The sequence below is a fragment of the Cherax quadricarinatus genome, chromosome 24 (genome assembly GCF_038502225.1).
Source record: "Cherax quadricarinatus isolate ZL_2023a chromosome 24, ASM3850222v1, whole genome shotgun sequence".
Classification (NCBI taxonomy): Eukaryota; Metazoa; Arthropoda; class Malacostraca; order Decapoda; family Parastacidae; genus Cherax; species Cherax quadricarinatus.
Window position 1 is genome coordinate 13,553,649 of NC_091315.1, and position 26,234 is coordinate 13,579,882.

The 26,234-nt window shown below is 41.5% G+C and overlaps 1 protein-coding gene and 1 long non-coding RNA gene across 2 annotated transcripts in view; one reads left to right on the forward strand and one right to left on the reverse strand.

Annotated features, from left to right (window-relative positions):
- LOC128690810 (F-box/LRR-repeat protein 7-like) overlaps positions 1 to 26,234 on the forward strand; it is a 146,186-nt gene that overhangs the window by 46,435 nt on the left and 73,517 nt on the right. The gene's annotated exons all lie outside the window — the stretch shown is intronic.
- The window catches only part of LOC128690809 (uncharacterized), a 101,134-nt gene continuing 99,000 nt past the window's right edge, over positions 24,101 to 26,234 (reverse strand). Inside the window, exon 3 of the long non-coding RNA XR_011392371.1 lies at positions 24,101 to 25,283. This is a non-coding gene — a long non-coding RNA (uncharacterized lncRNA). The remainder of the gene's footprint in view (positions 25,284 to 26,234) is intronic.

Here is a 26,234-nt window from a genome sequence, read left to right on the forward strand (position 1 = left end):
CCACTACTGCACCATCACTGATGGTGTCACCTGACACCACCTGTATCACCATCCACTACTGCACCATCACTGATGGTGTCACCTGGCACCACCTGTGTCACCATCCACTACTGCACCATCACAGATGGTGTCACCTGGCACCACCTGTATCACCATCCACTACTGCACCATCACTGGTGTCACCTGGCACCACCTGTATCACCATTCACTACTGCACCATCACTGATGGTGTCATCTGCCACCACCTGTGCCACCACTACTGCACCATCACTGATGGTGTCACCTGGCACCACCTGTGCCACCATCCACTACTGCACCATTACTGATGGTGTCACCTTGGCTCCACCTGTATCACCATCCACTACTGCACCATTACTGATGGTGTCACCTTGGCTCCACCTGTATCACCATCCACTACTGCACCATTACTGATGGGGTCACCTGCCACCACCTGTGTCACCATCCACTACTGCACCATTACTGATGGGGTCACCTGCCACCACCTGTGTCACCATCCACTACTGCACCATTACTGATGGTGTCACCTTGGCTCCACCTGTATCACCATCCACTACTGCACCATTACTGATGGTGTCACCTGCCACCACCTGTGTCACCATCCACTACTGCACCATTACTGATGGTGTCACCTGCCACCACCTGTGTCACCATCCACTACTGCACCATCACTGGTGTCACCTGCCACCACCTGTGTCACCATCCACTACTGCACCATCACTGGTGTCACCTGCCACCACCTGTGTCACTATCCACTACTGTACCATCACTGGTGTCACCTGGCACCACCTGTGTCACCATCCACTACTGCACCATCACTGGTGTCACCTGCCACCACCTGTGTCACTATCCACTACTGCACCATCACTGGTGTCACCTGCCACCACCTGTGTCACCATCCACTACTGCACCATCACTGGTGTCACCTGCCACCACCTGTGTCACCATCCACTACTGTACCATCACTGGTGTCACCTGCCACCACCTGTGTCACTATCCACTACTGCACCATCACTGGTGTCACCTGCCACCACCTGTGTCACCATCCACTACTGCACCATCACTGGTGTCACCTGCCACCACCTGTGTCACCATCCACTACTGCACCATCACTGGTGTCACCTGCCACCACCTGTGTCACCATCCACTACTGCACCATCACTGGTGTCACCTGGCACCACCTGTGTCACCATCCACTACTGCACCATCACTGGTGTCACCTGGCACCACCTGTGTCATCATCCACTACTGCACCATCACTGGTGTCACCTGGCACCACCTGTGTCACCATCCACTACTGCACCATCACTGGTGTCACCTGGCACCACCTGTGTCACTATCCACTACTGTACCATCAGCTCTGGTGTCCATAACATTGTGTTGCAGTGAGTCACGGCTAGACAGTGCCTTCTTCAGCATGTGGTGCCAGAGATGTAGCTCCTGGGCCGCACACACTCTACCACAACAGCAGTACTTCATATGATCTTCATCATCCACTAAATTATTCCACTCGACAATTTTGTTTCTGTCTGATGTCTTCCTTTTATGAAGGTCTTCTGTGGTCTTGTATGTGACTTCTGTGGTCTTGTATGTGACTTCTGTGGTCTTGTATGTGACTTCTGTGGTCTTGTATGTGACTTCTGTGGTCTTGTATGTGACTTCTGTGGTCTTGTGTGTTATTTCTGTGGTCTTGTATGTGACTTCTGTGGTCTTGTATGTGACTTCTGTGGTCTTGTATGTGACTTCTGTGGTCTTGTATGTGACTTCTGTGGTCTTGTATGTGACTTCTGTGGTCTTGTATGTGACTTCTGTGGTCTTGTATGTGACTTCTGTGGTCTTGTATGTGACTTCTGTGGTCTTGTATGTGACTTCTGTGGTCTTGTATGTGACTTCTGTGGTCTTGTATGTGACTTCTGTGGTCTTGTATGTGACTTCTGTGGTCTTGTATGTGACTTCTGTGGTCTTGTGTGTGACTTCTGTGGTCTTGTGTGTGACTTCTGTGGTCTTGTGTGTGACTTCTGTGGTCTTGTATGTGACTTCTGTGGTCTTGTGTGTGACTTCTGTGGTCTTGTGTGTGACTTCTGTGGTCTTGTATGTGACTTCTGTGGTCTTGTGTGTGACTTCTGTGGTCTTGTATGTGACTTCTGTGGTCTTGTGTGTGACTTCTGTGGTCTTGTGTGTGACTTCTGTGGTCTTGTATGTGACTTCTGTGGTCTTGTGTGTGACTTCTGTGGTCTTGTATGTGACTTCTGTGGTCTTGTATGTGACTTCTGTGGTCTTGTATGTGACTTCTGTGGTCTTGTGTGTGACTTCTCTGGTCTTGTATGTGACTTCTGTGGTCTTGTATGTGACTTCTGTGGTCTTGTGTGTGACTTCTGTGGTCTTGTATGTGACTTCTGTGGTCTTGTATGTGACTTCTGTGGTCTTGTATGTGACTTCTGTGGTCTTGTATGTGACTTCTGTGGTCTTGTATGTGACTTCTGTGGTCTTGTGTGTGACTTCTGTGGTCTTGTATGTGACTTCTGTGGTCTTGTATGTGACTTCTGTGGTCTTGTGTGTGACTTCTCTGGTCTTGTATGTGACTTCTGTGGTCTTGTATGTGACTTCTGTGGTCTTGTGTGTGACTTCTGTGGTCTTGTATGTGACTTCTGTGGTCTTGTATGTGACTTCTGTGGTCTTGTATGTGACTTCTGTGGTCTTGTATGTGACTTCTGTGGTCTTGTATGTGACTTCTGTGGTCTTGTGTGTGACTTCTGTGGTCTTGTATGTGACTTCTGTGGTCTTGTATGTGACTTCTGTGGTCTTGTGTGTGACTTCTGTGGTCTTGTGTGTGACTTTTGTGGTCTTGTGTGTGACTTCTGTTGTCTTGTATGTGACTTCTGTGGTCTTGTATGTGACTTCTGTGGTCTTGTATGTGACTTCTGTGGTCTTGTATGTGACTTCTGTGGTCTTGTGTGTGACTTCTGTGGTCTTGTATGTGACTTCTGTGGTCTTGTGTGTGACTTCTGTGGTCTTGTATGTGACTTCTGTGGTCTTGTGTGTGACTTCTGTGGTCTTGTATGTGACTTCTGTGGTCTTGTATGTGACTTCTGTGGTCTTGTATGTGACTTCTGTGGTCTTGTATGTGACTTCTGTGGTCTTGTATGTGACTTCTGTGGTCTTGTGTGTGACTTCTGTGGTCTTGTATGTGCCTTCTGTGGTCTTGTATGTGACTTCTGTGGTCTTGTATGTGACTTCTGTGGTCTTGTATGTGACTTCTGTGGTCTTGTATGTGACTTCTGTGGTCTTGTGTGTTATTTCTGTGGTCTTGTATGTGACTTCTGTGGTCTTGTATGTGACTTCTGTGGTCTTGTGACTTCTGTGCTCTTGTATGTGACTTCTGTGGTCTTGTATGTGACTTCTGTGGTCTTGTATGTGACTTCTGTGGTCTTGTATGTGACTTCTGTGGTCTTGTATGTGACTTCTGTGGTCTTGTGTGTGACTTCTGTGATCTTGTATGTGACTTCTGTGCTCTTGTGTGTGACTTCTGTGGTCTTGTGTGCGACTTCCGTGGTCTTGTGTGTGACTTCTGTGGTCTTGTATGTGACTTCTGTGGTCTTGTATGTGACTTCTGTGGTCTTGTATGTGACTTCTGTGGTCTTGTATGTGACTTCTGTGGTCTTGTATGTGACTTCTGTGCTCTTGTGTGTGACTTCTGTGGTCTTGTGTGTGACTACTGTGGTCTTGTATGTGACTTCTTTGGTCTTGTGTGCGACTTCTGTGGTCTTGTGTGTGACTTCTGTAGTCTTGTATGTGATTTCTGTGGTCTTGTATGTGACTTCTGTGGTCTTGTATGTGACTTCTGTAGTCTTGTATGTGACTTCTGTGGTCTTGTATGTGACTTCTGTGGTCTTGTATGTGACTTCTATGGTCTTGTGTGTGACTTCTGTGGTCTTGTATGTGACTTCTGTAGTCTTGTATGTGACTTCTGTGGTCTTGTGTGTGACTTCTGTAGTCTTGTATGTGACTTCTGTGGTCTTGTATGTGACTGGGGTCTTGTATGTGACTTCTATGGTCTTGTATGTGACTTCTGTGGTCTTGTGTGTGACTTCTGTAGTCTTGTATGTGACTTCTGTGGTCTTGTATGTGACTTCTGTGGTCTTGTATGTGACTTCTGTGGTCTTGTTTGTGACTTCTGTGGTCTTGTATGTGACTTCTGTGGTCTTGTGTGTGACTTCTGTGGTCTTGTATGTGACTTCTGTGCTCTTGTATGTGACTTCTGTGCTCTTGTATGTGACTTCTGTGCTCTTGTATGTGACTTCTGTGGTCTTGTGTGTGACTTCTGTAGTCTTGTATGTGACTTCTGTGGTCTTGTATGTGACTTCTGTGGTCTTGTATGTGACTTCTGTGGTCTTGTGTGTGACTTCTGTGGTCTTGTGTGTGACTTCTGTGGTCTTGTATGTGACTTCTGTGGTCTTGTATGTGACTTCTGTGGTCTTGTGTGTGACTTCTGTAGTGTTGTATGTGACTTCTGTGGTCTTGTATGTGACTTCTGTGGTCTTGTATGTGACTTCTGTGGCCTTGTATGTGACTTCTGTGGTTTTGTATGTGATTTCTTGGTCTTGTATGTGATTTCTGTGGTCTTGTGTGACTTCTGTGGTCTTGTATGTGACTTCTGTGGTCTTGTGTGTGACTTCTGTGGTCTTGTATATGACTTCTGTGGTCTTGTATGTGACTTCTGTGGTCTTGTATGTGACTTCTGTGGTCTTGTGTGTGACTTCTGTGGTCTTGTGTGTGACTTTTTGGTCTTGTGTGTGACTTCTGTGATCTTGGGTGTGACTTCTGTAGTCTTGTGTGTGACTTCTGTGATCTTGTATGTGACTTCTGTGGTCTTGTATGTGACTTCTGTGGTCTTGTATGTGACTTCTCTGGTCTTGTATGTGACTTCTGTGGTCTTGTGTGTGACTTCTGTAGTCTTGTATGTGACTTCTGTGGTCTTGTGTGTGACTTCTGTGGTCTTGTGTGTGACTTCTGTGGTCTTGTGTGTGACTTCTGTGATCTTGTGTGTGACTTCTGTAGTCTTGTATGTGACTTCTGTGATCTTGTATGTGACTTCTGTGGTCTTGTATGTGACTTCTGTGGTCTTGTATGTGACTTCTGTGGTCTTGTGTGTGACTTCTGTAGTCTTGTGTGTGACTTCTGTGGTCTTGTGTGTGACTTCTGTGATCTTGTGTGTGACTTCTGTGGTCTTGTGTTTGACTTCTGTGGTCTTGTGTGTGACTTCCGTGGTCTTGTGTGTGACTTCTGTGGTCTTGTGTGTGACTTCTGTGGTCTTGTGTGTGGCTTCTGTCGTCTTGTGTGTGACTTCTGTGGTCTTGTGTGTGACTTCTGTCGTCTTGTGTGTGACTTCTGTGGTCTTGTGTGTGACTTCTGTCGTCTTGTGTGTGACTTCTCTCGTCTTGTGTGTGACTTCTCTCGTCTTGTGTGTGACTTCTGTGGTCTTGTGTGTGACTTCTGTGGTCTTGTGTGCGACTTCTGTGGTCTTGTGTGTGACTTCTGTGGTCTTGTGTGTGACTTCTGTGGTCTTGTGTGTGACTTCTGTCGTCTTGTGTGTGACTTCTGTCGTCTTGTGTGTGACTTCTGTCGTCTTGTGTGTGACTTCTGTCGTCTTGTGTGTGACTTCTGTCGTCTTGTGTGTGACTTCTGTGGTCTTGTGTGTGACTTCTGTGGTCTTGTGTGTGACTTCTGTGGTCTTGTGTGTGACTTCTGTGGTCTTGTGTGTGACTTCTGTGGTCTTGTGTGTGACTTCTGTGGTCTTGTGTGTGACTTCTGTGGTCTTGTGTGTGACTTCTGTGGTCTTGTGTGTGACTTCTGTGGTCTTGTGTGTGACTTCTGTGGTCTTGTGTGAGACTTCTGTGGTCTTGTGTGTGACTTATGTGGTCTTGTGTGTGACTTCTGTGGTCTTGTGTGTGACTTATGTGGTCTTGTGTGTGACTTCTGTGGTCTTGTGTGTGACTTCTGTGGTCTTGTGTGTGACTTCTGTGGTCTTGTGTGTGACTTCTGTGGTCTTGTGTGTGACTTCTGTGGTCTTGTGCGTGACTTCTGTGGTCTTGTGTGTGACTTCTGTGGTCTTGTGTTTGACTTCTGTGGTCTTGTGTGTGACTTCTGTGGTCTTGTGTGTGACTTCTGTGGTCTTGTGAGAAATCACGAAAGCGCTTGGAATTTCTCGATTTTTTACAGTGGCTGTTTTTCATAAGTCACCTGTACAACTGCACAACACCTGTACAACTGCACAACACCTGTACAACACCTGTCAAGAGTGAGGCACTGATTACCTCATCGTCTTGTATCTCGACCTTGTGACCTTTGTATGGAATTAAAGAAAATATTGGTTAGTGAAACATCTTCATAATAAAGTGAGTCAGGTGTTACACCTGTCTTGTTCATAATAAAGTGAGTCAGGTGTTACACATGTGTCTTGTTCATAATAAAGTGAGTCAGGTGTTACACGTGTCTTGTTCATAATAAAGTGAGTCAGGTGTTACACGTGTCTTGTTCATAATAAAGTGAGTCAGGTGTTACACGTGTCTTGTTCATAATAAAGTGAGTCAGGTGTTACACATGTGTCTTGTTCATAATAAAGTGAGTCAGGTGTTACACGTGTCTTGTTCATAATAAAGTCAGTCAGGTGTTACACATGTGTCTTGTTCATAATAAAGTGAGTCAGGTGTTACACACGTGTCTTGTTCATAATAAAGTGAGTCAGGTGTTACACATGTGTCTTGTTCATAATAAAGTGAGTCAGGTGTTACACGTGTCTTGTTCATAATAAAGTGAGTCAGGTGTTGCACATGTTTCTTGTTCATAATAAAGTGAGTCAGGTGTTGCACATGTTTCTTGTTCATAATAAAGTGAGTCAGGTGTTGCACATGTGTTTTGTCTATAATAAGTCAGGTGTTGCACATGTGTCTTCATAAAGTGAGTCAGGTGTTACACATGTGTCTTCTTCATATCAGTCATGCAGGTGTTGCACATGTGTTTTGTTCTTAATGAAGTAAGTCAGGTGTTGCACATGTGTCTTGTCTATAATAAGTCAGGTGTTGCACACGTGTTTTCATAAAGTGAGTCAGGTGTTGCACATGTGTCTTGTCTATAATAAATAAGTCAGGTGTTACACGTGTTTCCCTTTAAGGAAGGTTCCTTGACGCTGGCGAGGGGCTCTAAATCTAGGGAATAGGATCTGTGCTCCAATTCATTGAATTAAGCCTGAATACCTTCCACATCCCCCCCCCAGGCGCTGTGTAATCCTACGGGTTTGGTGCTTCCTCCATGATTATAATAATACACATGTGTCTTCATAATAAAGTGATGCAGGTGTTGCACATGTATTTTGTTCAGGCACACCAGTCCACAACAGGTGTTGCACATATGTCTTCACACACACCAATCCACAGCAGGTGTTGCACATGTCTTGTTCACACACACACACGTCCACAGCAGGTGTTGCACATGCCTTGTTCACACACACCAGTCCACAGCAGGTGTTGCACATGTCTTGTTCATACACACCAATCCACAGCAGGTGTTGTACATGCTTGTTCACACACACCAATCCACAGCAGGTGTTACACATGCCTTGTTCACACACACCAGTCCACAGCAGGTGTTGCACATGTCTTGTTCACACACACCAATCCACAGCAGGTGTTGCACATATCTTGTTCACACACACCAATCCACAGCAGGTGTTGCACATGTCTTGTTCACACACACCAGTCCACAGCAGGTGTTACACGTGTCTTGTTCACACACACCAGTCCACAGCAGGTGTTGCACATGTCTTGTTCACACACACCAGTCCACAGCAGGTGTTGCACATGTCTTGTTCACACACACCAGTCCACAGCAGGTGTTGCAAATGTCTTGTTCACACACACCAATCCAAAGCAGGTGTTGCACATGTCTTGTTCACACACACCAGTCCACAGCAGGTGTTGCACATGTCTTGTTCACACACACACCAGTCCACAGCAGGTGTTGCAAATGTCTTGTTCACACACACCAATCCACAGCAGGTGTTGCACATGTCTTGTTCACACACACCAGTCCACAGCAGGTGTGGCACGTGGCACATGTCTTGTTCACACACATCAGTCCACAGCAGGTGTTGCACATGTCTTGTTCACACAAACCAATCCACAGCAGGTGTTGCACATGTCTTGTTCACACACACCAGTCCACAGCATGTGTTGCACATGTCTTGTTCACACACACCAATCCACAGCAGGTGTTGCACATGTCTTGTTCACACACACCAGTCCACAGCAGGTGTTGCACATGTCTTGTTCACACACACCAGTCCACAGCAGGTGTTGCACATGTCTTGTTCACACACACCAATCCACAGCAGGTGTTGCACATGTGTCTTGTTCACACACACCAGTCCACAGCAGGTGTTGCACATGTATCTTGTTCACACACACCAATCCACAGCAGGTGTTGCACATATCTTGTTCACACACACCAATCCACAGCAGGTGTTGCACATGTATCTTGTTCACACACACCAATCCACAGCAGGTGTTGCACATGTCTTGTTCACACACACCAATCCAGAGCAGGTGTTGCACATGTCTTGTTCACACACCAATCCAGAGCAGGTGTTGCACATGTCTTGTTCACACACACCAATCCACAGCAGGTGTTGCACATGTCTTGTTCACACACACCAATCCACAGCAGGTGTTGCACATGTCTTGTTCACACACACCAGTCCACAGCATGCGTTGCACATGTCTTGTTCACACACACCAGTCCACAGCAGGTGTTGCACATGTCTTGTTCACACACATCAGTCCACAGCAGGTGTTGCACATGTCTTGTTCACACACACCAATCCACAGCAGGTGTTGCACATGTGTCTTGTTCACACACACCAGTCCACAGCAGGTGTTGCACATGTATCTTGTTCACACACACACCAATCCACAGCAGGTGTTACACATGTCTGTTTCACACACACCAGTCCACAGCAGGTGTTGCACATGTCTTGTTCACACACACCAGTCCACAGCAGGTGTTGCACATGTCTTGTTCACACACACCAATCCACAGCAGGTGTTGCACATGTGTCTTGTTCACACACACCAGCCCACAGCAGGTGTTGCACATGTATCTTGTTCACACACACCAATCCACAGCAGGTGTTGCACATGTATCTTGTTCACACACACCAGTCCACAGCAGGTGTTGCACATGTCTTGTTCACACACACCAATCCACAGCAGGTGTTGCACATGTCTTGTTCACACACACCAGTCCACAGCAGGTGTTGCACATGTCTTGTTCACACACACCAGTCCACAGCAGGTGTTGCACATGTCTTGTTCACACACACCAGTCCACAGCAGGTGTTGCACATGTCTTGTTCACACACACCAGTCCACAGCAGGTGTTGCACATGTCTTGTTCACACACACCAATCCACAGCAGGTGTTGCACATGTGTCTTGTTCACACACACCAGTCCACAGCAGGTGTTGCACATGTATCTTGTTCACACACACCAGTCCACAGCAGGTGTTGCACATGTATCTTGTTCACACACACCAATCCACAGCAGGTGTTGCACATGTCTTGTTCACACACACCAATCCACAGCAGGTGTTGCACATGTATTTTGTTCACACACACCAGTCCACAGCAGGTGTTGCACGTGTCTTGTTCACACACACCAGTCCACAGCAGGTGTTGCACATGTCTTGTTCACACAACAATCCACAGCAGGTGTTGCACATGTCTTGTTCACACACACCAATCCACAGCAGGTGTTGCACATGTCTTGTTCACACACACCAATCCACAGCAGGTGTTGCACATGTCTTGTTCACACACCAATCCAGAGCAGGTGTTGCACATGTCTTGTTCACACACCAATCCACAGCAGGTGTTACACCTGTCTTGTTCACACACACCAATCCACAGCAGGTGTTGCACATGTCTTGTTCACACTCACCAATCCACAGCAGGTGTTGCACATGTCTTGTTCACACACACCAATCCACAGCAGGTGTTGCACATGTCTTGTTCACACACACCTGTCCACAGCAGGTGTTGCACATGTCTTGTTCACACACACCAATCCACAGCAGGTGTTGCACATGTCTTGTTCACACACACCAATCCACAGCAGGTGTTGCACATGTCTTGTTCACACACACCAATCCACAGCAGGTGTTGCACATGCCTTGTTCACACACACCAGTCCACAGCAGGTGTTGCACATGCCTTGTTCACACACACCAGTCCACAGCAGGTGTTGCACATGTCTTGTTCACACACACCAGTCCACAGCAGGTGTTGCACATGTCTTGTTCACACACACCAGTCCACAGCAGGTGTTGCACATGTCTTGTTCACACACACCAGTCCACAGCAGGTGTTGCACATGTCTTGTTCACACACACCAGTCCACAGCAGGTGTTGCACATGTCTTGTTCACACACACCAATCCACAGCAGGTGTTGCACATGTCTTGTTCACACACACCAGTCCACAGCAGGCGTTGCACATGTCTTGTTCACACACACACCAATCCACAGCAGGTGTTGCACATGTCTTGTTCACACACACCAATCCACAGCAGGTGTTGCACATGTCTTGTTCACACACACCAATCCACAGCAGGTGTTGCAAATGTCTTGTTCACACACACCAGTCCACAGCAGGTGTTGCACATCTCACAGACAACTGAAAACTGTGATAATGTCTGGCTGAGCCCTCACATAACATTATATTTCCGGGAAAGCGCTCACCTCGTATGGGCTCAGCACACAGAACAAATAACCCGCACATAGAGACGCTCATGACGACGTTTCACTCCGATTTTGACCATTTACAAGTTAACAGCGCCTGTTGAATGGGAGGTAATGGAAACAAATGGTATAAAAAACCGTCACATTAGAAATATAAACACGTATGCAGTATGTGATCCTTTGTTGATAACGTTTCGCCCACACAGTGGACTTTATCAAGTCACAAACAGGTCTACTCGGGTGGAAGGTACGTGAATATTTATAGGATGAAGTCATTCAGGTTGAGAATGCTGCATGTGACACTCTACCGAGTAGGTTCATAGAGTCTAATACCTTGGGTAGCTTGGAAGAGAGATTGGATAAATATATGAGTAGACCTTCTGCAGTGTTCCTCCATTCTTATGTTCGTATGTGGGATAGCGATGAAGAAGGTTCTTGGCAAGTGGTTCAGCTATGTTATAGAAGCCGTTGTTCTGGTTGAAGTTGTTAGATATACAGATAAGTGTTGATTCCAGGATTCTTCGGTATTGAGTGTTGTCTTCTGTGGCGATAAGTTTTGCGTTTCTGTAGTTGATTAAATGGTGTGAATTTCGGTGTTGAACACAGGCAATCCTTGAATCGTCGCACCTGCCTGCGTACTGATGTTCTGAAATACGTGTTCGGAGGTCTCTTGATGTTTCGCCCACGTATAATTTGCTGCAGTAATTACAAGGGATTATGTATACCCCTGCAGAGGATGGAAGCTTGTCCTGTCTATTACTGGTAATGTCCTTGATGGACGTGGTTATGGAGGTAGATACTTGGAATGAGGTATTGGAAAAGATGTTGGAAACGTGTTTGGTAATGGAGTTGGTGGGGAGGACTATGGAAATAAATGGTATAAAATACCGACACAGTGGAAATGTAAACACTTAAGCAGTATAATATGATCCTTTATTGACAACATTTCGCCCACGCAATGGGCTTATCTCTTCTCGGCAGTGTCTTCTCTTGGTGTGTTGAAGATGTTTAATGCCCATCGTCTGCAGTCTCTGATGAAGTGACGAGGATAGTGAAGTTTGGAAATTACTTGTTCAATTATAGTACATTCTTCCTCAAGGAACTCATTGCTGCAGATTCTGAGTGCACGCAGGAAAAAGCCAAAAATTACACCACGTTTGGTTTTGGTGTCGTGGTGAGAGTAGAAGTGGAGAAGATCGTTTTGGTTGGTAGGTTTTTCGATAGACTTTCAAACGAAGTTCATGGTTAGCTTTAGTAAGTAAGTAAGTAAGTTTATTCAGGTATACACAAATACAGTTACATAGAATTACATAGAATTTGCAGAGAAGAACATCCTTTCCTTGATGTTTGTTGATAATTTCCTCTCTGCATGGAGAGAGAGCGTTGAAACGTCGGGAACTCTTACATTCTTCGACTTCTCTCTTAGTGCTTTTTAATGGAGGTTAGGTTATATGATTCCTAAGGACGGAGTTCTTTTTATATTCTAAGTTTTAGGTTGTTGAATTAATGAAAAAAAAAGGATGTATTTTTAGTAAATTTGAGATGCTTGATATAGCGGTAGTGTACAAGAGGTCACTGGATGCGTCTTGAGTTACAGATGTAAGTGTGTGACTTCTGAGATCTTGTGTGTGACTTATGTGATCTTGTGTGTGACTTATGTGATCTTGTGTGTGACTTCTGTGGTCTTGTGTGTGACTTCTGTGGTCTTGTGTGTGACTTCTGTGGTCTTGTGAGAAATCACGAAAACGCTTGGAATTTCTCTACCAAGCAAGACCGTTCTTGCTGCTATTCTAGAAAGCAAGACTGTTATTGTTCCTATTTTAGCAAATAAGACTGCTATTCCTACTATTCTAGCAAACAAGACTGTTATTGTGGTTATTCTAGCAAACAAGACTATTATTACTGCTATTCTAGCTAGCAAGACTGTTACTGCTGCTATTCTAGCAAGCAAGACAATTACTTCTGCTTTTGTAAACGTTAAAAAGACATCATTGGCAATGATAGCATTTAGGATGCGGACACAGAGAGCAAAGTTCTGCTGCCGTAGCTGCAAACACAAAGCACACTCACCCATGAAGCCCTGCTCGGTGTTAATTAAAAGTCACACCAGCTTGAGTTCTGAGCACCTCTTACATAAGTACTTAAGCTAGGTAGATTCAAGTCACCTACTGGCCTAAGCTAGTCTGGTCCAAGTCACATCCACTTATAAAAAGGAAGGAGCACTGTAGCAAGCAAATAACATGACTCAAGAAATCGTAATGACACGATTGCAAACAAACCATACCACGGGCGGGATTTGAACCCGCCCGTGGAGATTCGTCTGTAGAAACCTACATTTATGGTCACAGTGGTGCCTATGCTAACCTTCCTATGGTGTAGAAATATACCTAGTTGGACGAATCTTATTGTGGCTAGCTGGTCCAGTGGCTAACGCGACGGTCTGGAGTTTTGAGACTCTCTGACCGCGGGTTCAAATCCCGCCCGTGGTATGGTTAGCAAATAACACTTTGTACTCTTGGTTTGTTTAATGTGAGCGTTAAAAAAAACGACGTACGTAGTTAATCTAAAGACGTAAACAGAAGAGGTATGAGAATCTTCGGGAGATTCTCATACCTCGTTTAAGTTACATCGTTTTACCGGTCAGCAACGTTGCTTCTACCATTTCAAAAATGTTTGACAGAAAACTGGCTAAAATATCTACCAGCTCTTGAACTACTATTAGGAACCTGATACAAAAACCCAAGCATGATTCTGGCAGAAGTACAGGAATTTACACTATACCATGTGGGGATTGTGACAGTATACGTGGGGGAAACAGCCAGATCTCTGGATATTAGGATCACCGAACACAAAAATACTTGCAGAAATGATGACCGTAAAAACGCGTGTGTTCAGCATAGGAACGATGTTGGACGCCTCATGAAATTCAGTGAGGCTAAACTAGTGATTAAAGAAGACGATTTAAGACGGAGAAAATGCATAGAAGCTGTCCAAAATTCTCTCAGTAACACTGTAAAGCAAAAATCCGGTAGTTACAGCATCTCAAAATTGCTAATCGACTGGATATTACCCATTCTGGAAACTGCTGTAACATGATATCAACAGGTCTCTCTGTAATAAAGTTGGTAGAATTACCGACAATATGTAAAGTAAAAGGACACAAGTGCAACTAATGTGACATTTATTGTGGCAACGTTTCGCTCTCCAGGAGCTTTATCAAGCCATTACAAACAATACATGGACACAAAGGGTATATAAAGGCTCAAAGTGAGGTGTAATACTAGTGAGGTACCATTTCGATGTTCACTAGTGGTAGTAGTAGTAGTAGTAGTAGTAGTAGTAGTGGTAGTGACAAAAGTAATACAATATGGTAGAGCAATTAATTCGTACATGAGTAAAAGGATATAAAAGCTATTACTTGGGTAACATATAAATAGGTTGGACAAATATAAACTGGAATGAGGCAGCTTGTTTCAGTGTTCACTCTCTGTGCTTTGTGTAGTATAACAGGAGAGACTATGTGATGGCAGGGTTTACTGTTTTCAGGAGGATTCTTGCTAAGACTTCGGAGATGGTGAAGCTGCCGTTGTTTTGTTTAATTGTATTCGAAACAGCGATCAGTGCTGATTCGAGGCACTTGCGTCTGCGGAAATTAGTTTCTTTGATCACTAATTGGGCGTCTCTGAATTTTTATGTTACCCAAGTAATTGCTTTTATATCCTTTTACTCATGTACGAATTAATTGCTCTACCATATTGTATTACTTTTGTCACTACCACTACTACTACTACTACCACTAGTGAACATCGAAATGGTACCTCACTAGTATTACACCTCACTCTGAGCCTTTATATACCCTCTGTGTCCATGTATTGTTTGTAATGGCTTGATAAAGCTCCTGGAGAGCGAAACGTTGCCACAATAAATGTCACATTAGTTGCACTTGTGTCCTTTTACTTTACAGGTCTCTCTGTAGCCATCCGTCTCGCCACCTTAGTTCCACTACTACTACCACTACCACCTGTACCCACGCCACACTTCACCTGACTCCTGCCACTATATATATATATATATATATATATATATATATATATATATATATATATATATATATATATATATATATATATATGCAATAAGATCACAGTAAACAGGTGATTTCAAAATATGCAAAACAACCACTCTGAAAGAATAGAGAAATTCCAAGCGCTTTCGTGACTATTCTCTATTCTTTCAGAGTGCTTGTTTTGCATATATATATATATATATATATATATATATATATATATATATATATATATATATATATATATATATATATATATATATATATATATATATATGCATTTTCTTAGTTTTCCCTGTATTAGAACTGAAGAAGCCACTCGTGGCGAAACGTCTCCTTTAATAAATGTCCTGAAATGTACATAATTGCTTTTTTTTTCTACATCTTGTCGGTATCACCATACCATTTCTTCAGTGCTTTCCTGTATCCTTCCTGAATCTGAATTTTTCCAACTTAAAGCCATTGCTGAGAGTCCTGTCTTGGCTAGATATTTTTAGCACACTATTTACATCCCCTTTATTTATTCTTCTTTTCCATTTATACACCTCAATCATATCCCCCCTAATTCTATGCCTTTCTAGAGAGCGCAGATTCAGGGCCCTCAGTCTGTCCTCATAGGGAAGATTTCTGATACATGGGATCAACTTTGTCATCCTCCTCTGTACGTTTTACAGAGCATTCATATCCATTCTGTAATACCGTGACCAAAACTGTGCAGCATAATCTAAATGAGGCCTAACCAAGGATATATAGAGTTGAAGAACAACCTGAGGACTCCTATTATTTATGCTTCTTGATATGAAGCCAAGGATTCTGTTTGATAAACAGGAAGATTTGAATAAACTGCATCAGTTGATTTAAATCTTCCTGGAGTGCTCTAATGTCCTCGTCAGAATGAATTTGGCCTATTTTGGTGTCATCGGCAAGCTTACTTATATCGCTATTTATTCCCTCATCTATGTCGTGTATGTAGATTGTGAACAACAAGGGGCCCAACACTGACCCCAATGGAACACCGCTCTTGACGCTTCCCCACTCAGATTTCTCTCCATTTAATGCAAACTGTCTGCTGCCTATCTGTCAACCATGCCTCTATCCAGGAAAAAAATTATCCTATTCTGTGTGCCTTAATTTTCCTCTATAGTCTGCGATGTGAGACTCAAAAGCCTTACTGAAGTCCATATACACAGTATCATATTCATTACCATGATCTACCTCCTCAATTTTTGCTTTTCAAGATGGCTGTGAATTGCTTCGGCAATTATTGATTCAATAAATTTTCCCGCTATGGAGGTTAGGCTTATTGGTCTTTAGTTCGAAGCTAAGGACCTGTCCACTTATCTGGCACTATGCCAGTTTGTAATGATATGTTGAAAAGATTAGCCAAAGGTTTGCTAAGTTCCTCTTTACATTCCTTTAGAACCCTTGCATGCAGCTCATCAGGGCCTGGGGATTTGTTAAGTTTTAATTTATCTATTTGTCTAAGGACCATGTCACTTGTGACCCTAATCTTGCATAGTTTATCATCCTGTTCTACATAATTCATTATTTCTGGAATATCACAAGTATCTTCCTGTGTAAAAACCGAGAGGAAGTGTTAAAAATTCTACACATTTCCTTATCGCTGTCAGTGAGCTGATCCAAGTAACTTTTGAATGGGCCTATCTTGTCCCTAATCTTACTCTTGTATACCTGAAAGAATCCTTTTGGGTTAGTCTTCGATCCTCTTGCAACTTTAGCCTCATAATCTCTCTCTGCTCTTCTTATTCCTTTTTTTTTCTCTTTAACAGAATATATTGATTTCTTAACTGCCCCTCTTCTCTTTTGATTTGCCTATATATGCCTCTCTTTTGACCAGTGAGATGTTTTAATCTATTGTTTATTCATTTAGCACCATTTTTGTTTGATCTGATTTCCATGTTTGGAACATAAGTTGTCTGAGCAGCTAGAACTATGTTTTGGAAAACGTCATATTGGCAACCATCACCACCTACCTGACCTAAAGTCAGGTCACTCCAGTTCAGCCCATCCAGGTAATTTCTCAGTCCTATGAAATCAGCCAAGTGGACGTCAGGGACAGAGACTTGATTGCCATTATTAGTGTAATTCCATGATATATTAAAACTGAGTGATTTGTGATCACTTTCCCCAAGCTCATCATAAAGGGGAGGCATGATGTGTGTGGCGTGTGTGAAAAATGAAAAATTATGGAAATTGAGTTAATCGTTTAGCTAATTAGCTTAACTCTTTGGCAACACTCTGGTATAAGAATCAATGTTCTATGATGTTCCTACAAGGAATTATAGTCGTTTGCAACATGTATGGTGATGCCACCGTGCGTAGCATGCCTGCTCACATGCAGTACATTTTTAGATTTTTTTTTGTTCCATTTCTTGTATTCTTTCTAAAATGCTAGACCTGCTTTACATAGCGCTTGAAAAATGAATATGTGCGGCCACGCACTTACATATTTCAAATCCTACCTTACTAACAGACATCAATACACCTATATTAAGGACACAACATCAGTAAGACCACTGGATACTGGAGTACAGCAGGGAAGTGTTCTTGGTCCCCTGCTCTTCCTCTTGTACGACAACACCTTAAACCTATTCTCTTTGCTGACAACACGACTTATGGCATCTCTCACCCTAATCTTGCCTCACTCAACACTATTGTTAACGAAGAGCTTGTAAAAATATCGACCTGGATGACTGCTAATACTGACAAAACCTTCTACATTATGTTTGGGAAGAGAGCAGGTGATGCCCAGCTGAACATAACGATTGACAACACTCTAATTGCTAAACGTAATGAGGGCAAATTCCTTGGCCTACACCTTGACAGCAACCTGAAATTCAACACCGATATCCAACAAATAACAAAAAAGCATCCAAATCAGTTGGGATCCTCTCCAAGATACGTTACTACGTACCACAATCAGCCCTACTCACACTATACTATTCACTCATCTATCCCTACATCACCTATGCTATTTGCGCATAGTGATCAACAGCAGCAACACACCTAAAGCCAATAATAACCCAACAGAAAGCTGCAGTAAGAATTATCACGCAATCCAATGCTGTACTCACTGTACAGAACATTAACACCTACTACTGTGCAACCTACATCGAACCATAAACTCTAATATTAACCCGAACTAAAACACTTTCTTGATAGTTGCAATAGGACCAAAAGACACATTACCAGACACAAAAATCTCTATGATATTCCTCGTATCCGGCCAAACCTCTACAAAAATTCGATGTACATAAAAGGGCCTAAAATCTGGAACTCCCTACCTGAAAACTAGAACTGCAGACTTAACCACCATTTTCAAAACTACCGTTAAAAAACATCTTTCTAACACACCCCATCATCAGCTAACTAAATGAAAACCACCTAATTCTCATTTTTTTTTTTTTGTATCACGAACAGATCCCAAACAATGTGGTCTTACTCTCGTTATCTGTAATTCCCCTTAATTTACACATACACTCACCCAAATGACTGTAAACATAAAATTCCTAATATAGCTGTTGCCTATTAAATCTTAAGTTAGTCCTAAGTTTGCCCAAAATACTCTTCCAATATTGGAGCTTTAACCTCAAGATTATTAATTAGTGATTCCCTTCTGGCAAGAACCAAGTCAAGCAGGTTATTTCCTCTAGTTGGTTCTGTCACAAACTTTTAAAAACAATCCTGAATCGTATCAAGAAAGTCGTTTGACTAAATTTCCTGTCAAATTACTCCAGTCAATTTGTCTAGAGTTAAAATCCCCCATTAGCACATTTTCCTATGTACATGCCTTACGAATTTCGTCCCATAGAAGTTTACTGAACTCCTTATCAAGGTTTGGGGGGGCCTGTAAATCACGTCCAAGACTAGTTTTTCATGGCCCTTGAGAAGTTGTAACCAAAAAGGTTCAGTGGCTGACGCTTCTAATTTTATATCTTGTTGTACTGATAGAGTTGAGGGGATATTTCACAGGAAATGTGAACTGAGAGCAGGGATTTGTGCTGGAGCTGCTGCGACTACTGCTGCTACTACTAACACTGTTACTGTTAATACTGCTATCACTATTACTGTTGCTGCTACTGACACTATTACTGTTGCTACTACTAACACTGTTACTGCTGCTACTACTAACACTATTACTGTTGATACTGCTATCACTATTACTGTTGCTGCTACTGACACTAATACTGTTGCTACTACTAACACTGTTACTGTTGCTACTACTAACACTATTACTGTTGCTGCTACTAACACTGTTACTGTTGCTACTGCTAACATTATTACTGTTGCTACTGCTAACATTATTACTGTTGCTGCTACTAACACTATTACTGTTGCTACTAACACTGCTACTGTTGCTACTGCTAACACTATTACTGTTGCTGCTACTAACACTATTACTGTTGCTACTACTAACACTGTTACTGCTGCTACTACTAACACTATTACTGTTGCTACTACTAACACTATTACTGTTGCTACTGCTAACATTATTACTGTTGCTACTACTAACACTATTACTGTTGCTACTACTAACACTATTACTGTTGCTACTACTAACACTGTTACTGCTGCTACTACTAACACTATTACTGCTGCTACTACTAACACTATTACTGTTGCTACTACTAACACTGTTACTGTTGCTACTGCTAACATTATTACTGTTGCTGCTACTAACACTATTACTGTTGATACTAACACTATTACTGTTGCTACTGCTAACACTATTACTGTTGCTACTACTAACACTATTACTGTTGCTACTACTAACACTATTACTGTTGCTACTAACACTATTACTGTTGCTACTACTAACACTATTACTGTTGCTGCTGCTAACACTATTACTGTTGCTACTACTAACACTATTACTGTTGCTACTACTAACACTATTACTGCTGCTGTTACTAACACTATTACTGTTGATACTGCTAACACTATTACTGTTGCTACTGCTAACACTATTACTGTTGCTGCTACTAACACTATTACTGTTGCTACTACTAACACTGTTACTGTTGCTGCTACTAACACTATTACTGTTGCTACTACTACCACTATTACTGTTGCTACTACTAACACTATTACTGCTGCTACTACTAACACTATTACTGTTGCTACTACTAACACTGTTACTGTTGCTACTACTAACACTATTACTGTTGCTACTACTACCACTATTACTGTTGCTACTACTACCACTATTACTGTTGCTACTACTAACACTATTACTGCTGCTACTACTAACACTATTACTGTTGCTACTACTAACACTGTTATTGTTGCTACTACTAACACTATTACTGTTGCTACTACTACCACTATTACTGTTGCTACTACTAACACTATTACTGTTGCTACTACTAACACTGTTACTGTTGCTACTACTACCACTATTACTGTTGCTACTACTAACACTATTACTGCTGCTACTACTAACACTATTACTGTTGCTACTACTAACGCTATTACTGTTGCTACTACTAACACTATTACTGCTGCTACTACTAACACTATTACTGTTGCTACTACTAACACTGTTACTGTTGCTACTACTACCACTATTACTGTTGCTACTACTAACACTATTACTGCTGCTACTACTAACACTATTACTGTTGCTACTACTAACGCTATTACTGTTGCTACTACTAACACTATTACTGCTGCTACTACTAACACTATTACTGCTGCTACTACTAACACTATTACTGCTGCTACTAACACTATTACTGTTGCTACTACTAACACTGTTACTGTTGCTACTACTAACGCTATTACTGTTGCTACTACTAACGCTATTACTACTAATATTGAAGATTGAGACACTTATGTTGCATAAGTGTCTCAATCTTCAACTTGTTGGTTTCCAAAACCATTCATCGCTACTCATACTGTTACTGCTACCACTGTTTCTACTAAAACTACTATTGTTACTAATAAAACTACTATTGTTACTAATAAAACTACTACTGTTACTAATAAAACTACTACTGTTACTAATAAAACTACTACTGTTACTAATAAAACTACTACTGTTACTAATAAAACTACTACTGTTACTAACAAAACTACTACTGTTACTAATAAAACTATTACTGTTACTAATAAAACTACTACTGTTACTAATAAAACTACTACTGTTACTAATAAAACTACTACTGTTACTAACAAAACTACTACTGTTACTAATAAAACTATTACTGTTACTAATAAAACTACTACTGTTACTAATAAAACTACTACTGTTACTAATAAAACTACTACTGTTACTAACAAAACTACTACTGTTACTAACAATACTACTGTTACTAATAAAACTATTACTGTTACTAATAAAACTACTACTGTTACTAATAAAACTACTACTGTTACTAACAAAACTACTACTGTTACTAACAATACTACTGTTACTAATAAAACTATTACTGTTACTAATAAAACTACTACTGTTACTAATAAAACTACTACTGCTGCTGCTAATAATACACTAAAACTACTGCTACTACTACTAGGGCTACTATTCTACATAGCTTTCTGTTATCCTACGTCTTTACCTGAAGACTGATAGAAGCACAACAACCACGACTACGACGACTACTGCCGCAAGCTTGGCAAGCAGTCGTGTTTATCTTGTAGTTATATACAGTCATGTCGTCTAAGAAAGTGGGAAGGTATAATGAGCGTGGTAACTGTACGTGCATCAAGGCAGAGTGTTGAATCATCCTTGCCTCAGACATCTGGATAATACGTGATAGTAATTCATGTGGAAGGAAGCAGGTAGTCTTGGTGTGCACTTCTAAGTCTTCTGCTGTTTGTCTTGTCTATGTACTTTAAAACTATTAGTTTATTATAATATGGTGGCCCAGTAGACCAGGTGTGTGACTGCTGTTTTCCAGACGAGAGTTCACCCAGATAAGATTTGTGGGTTGTTATATATATAAGTTGAAACTGAACATAGATAAGAGTAAGGTGGCGAGGGTATCAAACGATTTAAAAAAACTGGATATGACATTGGAGGGAGTATGGAAAAAGTGAATGTTTTCAGATACTTGGGAGTTGCCTTGTCAGCAGATGGGTTTATGAAGGATGAGGTTAACCATAGAATTAATGAAGGAAAAAAAAGTGAGTGGTGCGTTGAAGTATCTGTGGAGACAAAAAAAAACGTTGTCCATGGAGGCAAAGAAATAAATGTACGAAAGTATAGTGGTACCAACACTCTTATATGGGTGTGAAGCTTGGGTTGTAAATGCTGCAGCGAGGAGGCGGCCGGAGGCACTGGAAATGTCCAATTTATATAAACCAAAGGAAATATTAATATTTTCAAAATTACTTTTTATGAAACAAGATTCAATTATATTCCTGTCGACCATGGACTTGCTTGATACAACTTTCTCAACTTTTTGAAAATCAATTGGATGGTTAAAATCTCTTACATGAATAAATAGAGCATTGGAATCTTGTCCAGTTCTAAATATAGCATTAGAATTGGACAAGATTTCAATGCTCTATTTATTCATGTAAGAGATTTTAACCATCCAATTGATTTTCAAAAAGTTGAGAAAGTAGTATCAAGCAAGTCCATGGTCGACAGGAATATAATTGAATCTTGTTTCATAAAAAGCAGTTTTGACAATAATATGAATATTTCCTTTGGTTTACATAAATTGGATTCATTTATAATTAATAAAATTTGGGAAGAATTTAATGATACTTTAAACAAGTAATAAATCGTCACTCGTGTGTGAGGTGTAGTGATGGTGAGGTGTAGTGATGGTGAGGTGTAGTGATGGTGAGGTGTAGTGATGGTGAGGTGTAGTCTTGACCCTTTATATACCTCCCTTTGATGTTTTGTTTTTATAGTTCCTTGATAATGGGAGAAGTCACGAAAGCGCTTGGAATTTCGCTATTCTTTCACAGTGGTGGTTCTGCATATTGTGATATCACCTGTTTACTATATATATATATATATATATATATATATATATATATATATATATATATATATATATATATATATATATATATATATAATCACACTGACCGATTCCCACCAAGGCAGGGTGGCCCGAAAAAGAAAAACTTTCACCATCATTCACTCCATCACTGTCTTGCCAGAAGGGCGCTTTACACTAGTTTTTAAACTGCAACATTAACACTCCTCCTTCAGAGTGCAGGCACTGTACTTCCCATCTCCAGAACTCAAGTCCGGCCTGCCGGTTTCCCTGAGCCCCTTCATAAATGTTACTTTGCTCACACTCCAACAGCACGTCAAGTATTAAAAACCATTTGTCTCCATTCACTCCTATCAAACACGCTCACGCATGCCTGCTGGAAGTCCAAGCCCCTCGCACACAAAACCTCCTTTACCCCCTCCCTCCAACCTTTCATAGGCCGACCCCTACCCCGCCTTCCTTCCACTACAGACTGATACACTCTTGAAGTCATTCTGTTTCGCTTCATTCTCTCTACATGTCCGAACCACCTCAACAACCCTTCCTCAGCCCTCTGGACAATAGTATTGGTAATCCCGCACCTCCTCCTAACTTCCAAACTACGAATTCTCTGCATTATATTCACACCACACATTGCCCTCAGACATGACATCTCCACTGCCTCCAGCCTTCTCCTCGCTGCAACATTCATCACCCCTGCTTCACACCCATATAAGAGCGTTGGTAAAACTATACTCTCATACATTCCCCTCTTTGCCTCCAAGGACAAAGTTCTTTGTCTCCACAGACTCCTAAGTGCACCACTCACCCTTTTCCCCTCATCAATTCTATGATTCACCTCATCTTAGACCCATCCGCTGACACGTCCACTCCCAAATATCTGAATACATTCACCTCCTCCATACTCTCTCCCTCCAATCTGATATCCAATCTTTCATCACCTAATCTTTTTATCCTCATAACCTTACTCTTTCCTGTATTCACTTTTAATTTTCTTCTTTTGCACACCCTACCAAATTCATCCATCAACCTCTGCAACTTCTCTTCAGAATTTCCCAAGAGCACAGTGTCATCAGCAAAGAGCAACTGTGGCAACTCCCACTTTGTTATGTATATATATATATATATATATATATATATATATATATATATATATATATATATATATATATATATATATATATATATATATATATATATATATATATTAGACCGGTCCAAAAAAAATAAAGTTGTGAAATTGTTTGGTGCACAAGTTTTATTTTGCCACACTGTTCCTAAATAACATTCAGACCAATTTTCAGTAAATTTCGTTCAATTTTAGGGATCGCTCAAAAAGGCGTCTCGCCAACAGAATAGACACTGAAGGAATTTTAATTTTTGTTCCTCTTTCGCATAGAATAGCTTCAATTTACCCTGAAAGCAGAATGACTGAATCAATAACCAGTTTTTAGCGCTTTGTTGAGCGCGAAACAAGCGAGTGATTATATTTAAATAAAGCAACATATTTGTCATAAATTCTTGGATGAGAAATCGTCGGGTTTGATCAGCCTTCGCCAACCCCTGGACTCAACTGTATTCAACTAAAAAATCACTGAAAATGAGTGTTTTCCCCAGCTGATTTCTCCCACTAAAAGTTGAAATAACGTTAATCTAAATTCTTAATTGTATTCTCCCATCTTTTCTCTTTTGAAATCATTAAAGAAAACACAGTGTCACAACAAAAAAATTCATGCAATTCGCTTCTCAAGTTGAAAAAACATCGAAATTTGGCCAAACATCCCTTCAAATACCATAGTTTTCTGGGGGGTTCCCCCCTCAAGGAAGGCTCCTTGACGCTGGTGAGGGGCTCTTGATCTAGGGAATTGGATCTGTGCTCCAGTTCCCTGAATTAAGCCTGAATGCCTTCCATCCCCCCATAGGCGCTGTATAATCCTATGGGTTTAGTGCTTCCCCCTTGATTATAATAATAATAATTTGGGGGGTTCCCATGGAATTTCAGCAAAACAAACGATTAGTATAATTTATTTCATGAGACTGTCATCAGATTCAAAAGTAATTAAGTCTCTATCTTATATAGGGAAAAAGTTGTTAGCCTCTCAGAAGCATCTGGTCGTGTCGGTCGGGCGTGCAAGGTGATGGCAGCAGCATTCGTGATCTTTGTCCGGATACACCTAAAGAATTTGAAGGAAGTCCAAGTCATTGCAGGGGCCTTGCACGCCACGCGGAGCCTCGTTCCAGAACAGGACGCAGGTGAAGGCGACAAACAGTGAGAGTAGGTTCTGCTTCAGGTGAAAGAATTGTGACATGCGAAGTACGTCAAGTACGTTACCTCGCTTCGGAAGCCGGGCAGTTGAGAAAAACTCGAGGGACACCGTACTAACCACCACTCGGATGCACTTCATGTACTCGGTGCTGAGGATGTCATCTGTAACAGAGAGATACAAAAGATGAAGTTTTGCACAACCTTTAAATATGCATGAAATGGTCCAAATTTTGGCACACAGTACAGGCTCATATGGTGGAATAAAAATTACATTGTGAAGCGCACTTCCTGTGAAGTTTTAAATTTAACATGTATTTTTGGACAGGTCTAATATATATATATATATATATATATATATATATATATATATATATATATATATATATATATATATATATATATATATTGTGTGTGTGTGTTTGTTCTCAATAATAAGCCACATAGAGAAAGAAACAGAAAATTAATTGGTCTGTATATTTCTATCCCGTTCTGGGATTCTCTTCAGCAGATACATAAATTAAATGAGAAGAATATATAGGAAAGATTACACCTGACCTCGCACGTGTGAGTGGGAGGGAGGTGTCAAGCAGTGGGTGGGTGCGAAGACAGGTCCTGAAGTGAAGCTAAAAATTTGGGTAGAAAGTTCCATTGTGTTATGTAATCCCAGATGTTATGCTTGAAGACATCTTATGGTTTGTTGGTAATTCCCCTTGTGAATGAAGGGAGAGTGTTGAAGTCTTGGTTCATTTACACATTCATTTGTCTCTTACTGTACTCATGCTCTCCTGCCTTTCATTGGGGGTATTTTGCACTGTCTGTCGAGCCTCTTGTTTTCGTAAAGAATGATTTCGGTGTGTAGATTCGGAATCATTTCTTCAGGAAATTTTCAGGTGTAAATGATGGAGTATCTTTCTCACCTGGACTCTAAGAAGTAAATCTCTAGGGAGTTCAAGCGTTCTCAATAATTTAGGTGCTTGAATTAATTTATACAGGAAGAGAAAGTTCTGTGCACATTCTGTAGATGTTCAATTTCGTCTGCTTTACCAGTAGTCCAGTCTCATGGTATCATCGTGGTTTTGATGGTTCTGTGTATCCAGATTATCGGTTACCATG